The sequence below is a fragment of the Procambarus clarkii genome, chromosome 36 (assembly GCF_040958095.1).
Source record: "Procambarus clarkii isolate CNS0578487 chromosome 36, FALCON_Pclarkii_2.0, whole genome shotgun sequence".
NCBI lineage: Eukaryota > Metazoa > Arthropoda > Malacostraca > Decapoda > Cambaridae > Procambarus > Procambarus clarkii.
Window position 1 is genome coordinate 4,762,189 of NC_091185.1, and position 7,519 is coordinate 4,769,707.

Sequence of the window (7,519 nt, forward strand, 5' to 3'; positions counted from 1 at the left end):
TCCTTATGCATTTTATTCTTCAGCTTCTATATTTGCGAGAAAGATTACATCACAAACATAATATTTAGAAATTTGAACTTTCAAGACTTAATTGTACACCAAGGACATAGAAAGATAGGATGCAATTTAAATACACTAGTTTTCTATTGAGCAAGATTGTTCAATAGAAATATGCAGTATGCACTGCTTTTCAAATTGTGTGCATACCATTAATATATTATATACGCAAGAATTCAGTTGAACTGTGGAACATCATCTCTTGGTAAATGAGCTGATCCAATGCAAATATACAAACTAGCTGCCTGTCCCCAAAATTGTCCATGCCATTTATAAATGCAAATTACTGAATCCACTACTTGTGAAAACCAAGGGATTTACAACATTTCATTGACAACCTTCACAAACCAATGGTCTCTTTAGTCATAGTGATATTCATCGTATTAAAAGTATTTACAGTACTAACATTTCGTATTAAAAGTATTTACAGTACTAACTAGTCAAAAAAGATTGAAATCGAATTAGTTTTCATTTAATGCATTTTTTTGGAAATCTGGAACTCGTGCCCCTTAATGTTATATTCAATACAATGGGCAATCTTTCAATAAATGCAAGACAGATCCTTGCCAAAATATATAGTGCAGTTTATATAGTAGTGTAATTTAAATTTATTGTCCATCCTCACATTTGTTAACTGGTTCCTCGCTGTTTCACCAAGTTTTTGGTTTACCCTACACATTTCCTGGAAGATCTTCAGGTTGAATATCCTTTTCCATAGTCTAGCCACAATCTGCAAGTGAATACTAATGAACAGCACTTCCCATTGCAAACCTTTTAATCACCACATCATGCACTTCAGAACCATGCATGATCGATCAACATTTACAAACCAATGGTCTGCTTTAGTCATGGTAATATTCATCCTGTTACAAGTAGTTATAGTACTGTACTTCATTACATTCTCAAGTTCATGCCTATTTCCTCAAGTTGTACTAAAAGTACTTACCAGCAACAATTAGCCTCAAAAAGAGTAGCATGGATGCCTCACCTGAAAAACACAAGCAAATATTTTTATAACCAGTGGCAACAATGGGTAAAGACCTTAATGCATCTTTAAATTCAGTATCTTCACTCTCCTCAAATAACTTAGGATGGGGAAAGAAGATTATGTCATCAGAAAAAATATTCAATGAGGGACAATGAATGGAAAAATATACAATGGCAAAAGGCAATACCAGTAATTGTAGTGTAATATTATATCTGGTTTGTTAGTGATCAACAGTTGATGGGAAAAATGCAGAAATGCAGGTTTAGCTTCATATACACAGTTACTTACCAATATGTATTTGTGTCATGAATTTTTGGAGACATTACAACTTAGCAATTCTTAAGTATTTCAAATAAGAAAAACTATGCATGGCACTTACAACTGAATGCTCCAGTATAAGCATGAATGAATGCCCAACATCAGCTACCTGAAATAAATTTAATATTTTAGGAAAAGATTATTGAAGTACATGCATGCAATAAATTAATATATTCAGTAAAATTTTGTCTTCAAACAACTCAGTTGAACTATGCAAAACATCATTTTAGTACAAAATAAAAACTAAGAAATTGGTCAAATTTAAAACTGCCTCAACTATAAAGTTAAGGGGGCATGAGTTCAGTTTTCTAAAAGTTGTTCAATATCAACCAATACTTTGACTAGTTGTGTATGAAAAGGGTTGCAATTGTTCCAAATTTCAGTACTGCAGCCTAAATAGAAAGGGAGATTTAATTTTTTTTTTCAACGAATATTACACATTTTCGAGTTCGAACCTTTCACCCTTTTCAGATTAATCATTCTACGACACTTTTCTGACACAATAGCATATAATAAAGGTTGTGTTGGAGGGGATTTTCCAAAACATCTTTAGTTTCCCTAATACAAATAGTCAAAGTTCCCCAAAAAATTATGTAAATATATCAGGTTTATTGCTATTTATAAAATCAATAAATGAACTTAAGAAAACATACGTCTAACAGATTTTAGAGACAAACTTTACATATAAGATGCAAGTTTCATGTAAATTGAATAAAATTCAAAGTTTGAAGTCATTTATGTTGCTTACAAAATAAATCTTTAAAATATTAGTCTAAGGTACTGCCATCTGTGGCCGAGATTGACGTCAACCAATTTCCTCCAAAATTGGCACCCTTACATGTAGGCTTTAGTGCAGTCAGGTGTACAAGTATCATGCAAATCGTTCGATAAACAAATAAAAATAAAATTGGGGGAAAAAATTAGCTTCTATTTTTTTTTAATATATGCTATTGTGATACACACACGATTTCAGTTGACACTTATTTGATAATAGTTTTTTGACCATTTTGGAAAATTTTTGACACCACCTTCAATATTTTTTTTCTCCCTTCCTATTTATGCTACGATGCAGAGATTTGGACCCTTTTCATATAAAACTAGTCAAAAAAGATTGAAATCAAATTAGTTTTCATTTAATGCATTTTTTTGGAAATCTGGAACTCATGCCCCTTAATGCTATATTCAATACAATGGGCAATCTTTCAATAAATGCAAGACAAATCCTTGTCAAGATATATAGTGCACATGTAATTTAAATTTATTGTCAATCCTCACATTTGTTAACTGGTTCCGTGCTGCTTCACCAAGTTTTTGGTTTACCCAATATTTCACACATTTGCTGGAAGATCTTCAGGTTGAATATCCTTTTCCATAGTCTAGCCACAATCTGCAAGTGAATACTAATGAACAGCACTTCCCATTGCAAACCTTTTAATTATCACATCAGGCACTTCAGAACCATGCATGATCGATCAACATTTACAAACCAATGGTCTGCTTTAGTCATGGTAATACTCATCCTATTACAAGTAGTTATAGTACTTCATTACATTCTCAAGTTCATGCCTATTTCCTCAAGTTGTACTAAAAGTACTTACCAGCAACAATTAGCCTCAAAAAAGAGTAGCATGGATGCCTCACCTGAAAAACACAAGCAAATATTATAACCAGTGGCAACAATGGGTAAAGACCTTAATGCATCTTTAAATTCAGTATCTTCACTCTCCTCAAATAACTTAGGATGGGGAAAGAAGATTATGTCATCAGAAAAAATATTCAATGAGGGACAATGAATGGAATAGCTTCTATTTTTTTTAATATGCTATTGTGACACACACACGATTTCAGTTGACACTTATTTGATAATAGTTTTTTGACCATTTTGGAAAATTTTTGACACCTACTTCAATATTTTTTTCTCCCTTCCTATTTATGCTACGATGCAGAGATTTGGACCCTTTTCATATAAAACTAGTCAAAAAAGATTGAAATCAAATTAGTTTTCATTTAATGCATTTTTTTGGAAATCTGGAACTCATGCCCCTTAATGCTATATTCAATACAATGGGCAATCTTTCAATAAATGCAAGACAAATCCTTGTCAAGATATATAGTGCACATGTAATTTAAATTTATTGTCAATCCTCACATTTGTTAACTGGTTCCGTGCTGCTTCACCAAGTTTTTGGTTTACCCAATATTTCACACATTTGCTGGAAGATCTTCAGGTTGAACATCCTTTTCCATAGTCTAGCCACAATCTGCAAGTGAATACTAATGAACAGCACTTCCCATTGCAAACCTTTTAATTATCACATCAGGCACTTCAGAACCATGCATGATCGATCAACATTTACAAACCAATGGTCTGCTTTAGTCATGGTAATACTCATCCTATTACAAGTAGTTATAGTACTTCATTACATTCTCAAGTTCATGCCTATTTCCTCAAGTTGTACTAAAAGTACTTACCAGCAACAATTAGCCTCAAAAAAAAAGAGTAGCATGGATGCCTCACCTGAAAAACACAAGCAAATATTATAACCAGTGGCAACAATGGGTAAAGACCTTAATGCATCTTTAAATTCAGTATCTTCACTCTCCTCAAATAACTTAGGATGGGGAAAGAAGATTATGTCATCAGAAAAAATATTCAATGAGGGACAATGAATGGAATAGCTTCTATTTTTTTTAATATGCTATTGTGATACACACACGATTTCAGTTGACACTTATTTGATAATAGTTTTTTGACCATTTTGGAAAATTTTTGACACCTACTTCAATATTTTTTTTCTCCCTTCCTATTTATGCTACGATGCAGAGATTTGGACCCTTTTCATATAAAACTAGTCAAAAAAAATTGAAATCAAATTAGTTTTCATTTAATGCATTTTTTTGGAAATCTGGAACTCATGCCCCTTAATGCTATATTCAATACAATGGGCAATCTTTCAATAAATGCAAGACAAATCCTTGCCAAGATATATAGTGCACATGTAATTTAAATTTATTGTCAATCCTCACATTTGTTAACTGGTTCCGTGCTGCTTCACCAAGTTTTTGGTTTACCCAATATTTCACACATTTGCTGGAAGATCTTCAGGTTGAACATCCTTTTCCATAGTCTAGCCACAATCTGCAAGTGAATACTAATGAACAGCACTTCCCATTGCAAACCTTTTAATTATCACATCAGGCACTTCAGAACCATGCATGATCAATCAACATTTACAAACCAATGGTCTGCTTTAGTCATGGTAATACTCATCCTGTTACAAGTAGTTATAGTACTTCATTACATTCTCAAGTTCATGCCTATTTCCTCAAGTTGTACTAAAAGTACTTACCAGCAACAATTAGCCTCAAAAAAAGAGTAGCATGGATGCCTCACCTGAAAAACACAAGCAAATATTATAACCAGTGGCAACAATGGGTAAAGACCTAAATGCATCTTTAAATTCAGTGTCTTCACTCTCCTCAAATAACTTAGGATGGGGAAAGAAGATTATGTCATCAGAAAAAATATTCAATGAGGGACAATAAATGGAAAAATATACAATGGCAAAAGGCAATACCAGTAATTGTAGTGTAATATTATATCTGGTTTGTTAGTGATCAACAGTTGATGGGAAAAATGCAGAAATGCAGGTTTAGCTTCATATACACAAAGTTACTTAACAAGTATGCATATTGGTTACATTGATAATCAGTTTCAAAGCAATATTGACATGGTAATTTATTCTTACCACATTTTATATTATCAAATTTAGAACAATCTTTAAAATTAATGAAATAACTTTAAAAACTACAACTATATTAGTAGTATAATATATATTATATAATATATACAACTATAAGCACATTACTCTCAGTCAACCATTCTCTTAACCTTGCTGATCAATCTCCACATTCAAAAAATATGTATTTGTGTCATTAATTTTTGGAGACATTACAACTTAGCAATTCTTAAGTATTTCAAATAAGAAAAACTATGCATGGCACTTACACTGAATGCTCCAGTATAAGCATGAATGAATGCCCAACATCAGCTACCTGAAATAAATTTAATATTTTAGGAAAAGATTATTGTAGTACATACATGCAATAAATTAATATATTCAGTAAAATTTTGTCTTCAAACAACTCAGTTGAACTATGCAAAACATCATTTTAGTACAAAATAAAAACTAAGAAATTGGTCAAATTTAAAACTGCCTCAACTATAAAGTTAAGGGGGCATGAGTTCAGTTTTCTAAAAGTTGTTCAATATCAACCAATACTTTGACTAGTTGTGTATGAAAAGGGTTGCAATTGTTCCAAATTTCAGTACTGCAGCCTAAATAGAAAGGGAGATTTAATTTTTTTTTTCAACGAATATTACACATTTTCGAGTTCAAACCTTTCACACTTTTCCGATTAATCATTCTATGACACTTTGCTGACACAATAGCATATAATAAAGGTTGTGTTGGAGGGGATTTTCCAAAACATCTTTAGTTTCCCTAATACAAATAGTCAAAGTTCCCCAAAAAATTATGTAAATATATCAGGTTTATTGCTATTTATAAAATCAATAAATGAACTTAAGAAAACATGCTTCTAACAGATTTTAGAGACAAACTTTACATATAAGATGCAAGTTTCATGTAAATTGAATAAAATTGAAAGTTTGAAGTCATTTATGTTGCTTACAAAATAAATCTTTAAAATATTAGTCTAAGGTACTGCCATCTGTGGCCGAGGTTGACGTCAACCAATTTCCTCCAAAATTGGCACCCTTACATGTAGGCTTTAGTGCAGTCAGGTGTACAAGTATCATGCAAATCGTTCGATAAACAAATAAGAAAAATAAAATTGTGGAAAAAAATTAGCTTCTATTTTTTGTAATATATGCTATTGTGATACACACACGATTTCAGTTGACACTTATTTGATAATAGTTTTTTGACCATTTTGGAAAATTTTTGACACCTACTTCAATATTTTTTTTCTCCCTTCCTATTTATGCTACGATGCAGAGACTTGGACCCTTTTCATATAAAACTAGTCAAAAAAGATTGAAATCAAATTAGTTTTCATTTAATGCATTTTTTTGGAAATCTGGAACTCATGCCCCTTAATGCTATATTCAATACAATGGGCAATCTTTCAATAAATGCAAGACAAATCCTTGCCAAGATATATAGTGCACATGTAATTTAAATTTATTGTCCATCCTCACATTTGTTAACTGGTTCCGTGCTGCTTCACCAAGTTTTTGGTTTACCCAATATTTCACACATTTGCTGGAAGATCTTCAGGTTGAATATCCTTTTCCATAGTCTAGCCACAATCTGCAAGTGAATACTAATGAACAGCACTTCCCATTGCAAACCTTTTAATTATCACATCAGGCACTTCAGAACCATGCATGATCGATCAACATTTACAAACCAATGGTCTGCTTTAGTCATGGTAATATTCATCCTGTTACAAGTAGGACAAGACAAGGACACTAAGATTGCTGCAAAAGTCAGAACAGTGTTAAAAAGGTACTTACCAACTACTATCAGCCATAATCATCTGAAACACCTCGTCTGAAAAAGAAAATCAAATCCTATATCCAGTGGCAACAACAGGTAAATGTATTATAATGTATTTTTAAATTCAGTATCTTCACTCTCCTCAAATAATTTAGGATGGGGAAAGAAGATTAATTCATCACAAATATATTAGTGTCTCCAGGAACCAGTATTAGTAATCCAGAATAATGAAAGGCACGACAAACGAAAACCATGATGAAGGATGGAGGTGGTTTGGCAAGTGTTAAATATATCAGCTGTCAGAAGAAGTGTGCAGGAATGAATACATTAGAAACATCTATTAAGACTCGCCTAGAGAATAGGTGAATTTCACCTTAATACACTATCATCAGTCTATTAAGACTGCTAAATCAGCAAATATTAATTTGCTAATCGGCAAATATTAAGACATTATATTTATAAATACACAATTTCCTGGCAATCCTTAATGCAAAATTTAACCGAATAAAAACTGAACTGTATATTGTACTTACAATTGTATGCTTCAGAATCAGTCGGGTTCTTTAACAGTAAACAAGCCACCTGAAATCATTTTCAGATATTTCAGCAAAAGATGATGGCAGCACAGCTT

At 32.2% G+C, this 7,519-nt stretch overlaps 1 long non-coding RNA gene across 2 annotated transcripts; it reads right to left on the bottom strand.

Annotated features, from left to right (window-relative positions):
- On the bottom strand, window positions 1–6,853 carry LOC123756131 (uncharacterized). 2 transcript variants are annotated; one of them, XR_011230537.1, is made up of 11 exons: window positions 6,588–6,853; window positions 5,373–5,419; window positions 4,714–4,757; window positions 4,391–4,502; window positions 3,836–3,881; window positions 3,513–3,624; window positions 2,962–3,004; window positions 2,639–2,750; window positions 1,425–1,472; window positions 1,004–1,045; window positions 1–787 (listed from the first exon to the last, which is right to left on the bottom strand). It is a non-coding gene; the product is annotated as an uncharacterized lncRNA (long non-coding RNA). The 2 variants fall into 2 exon arrangements; XR_011230536.1 differs by lacking the exon at window positions 5,373–5,419 and having other exon boundaries at window positions 6,588–6,850.
- Window positions 6,854–7,519: the final 666 nt, after the last annotated feature.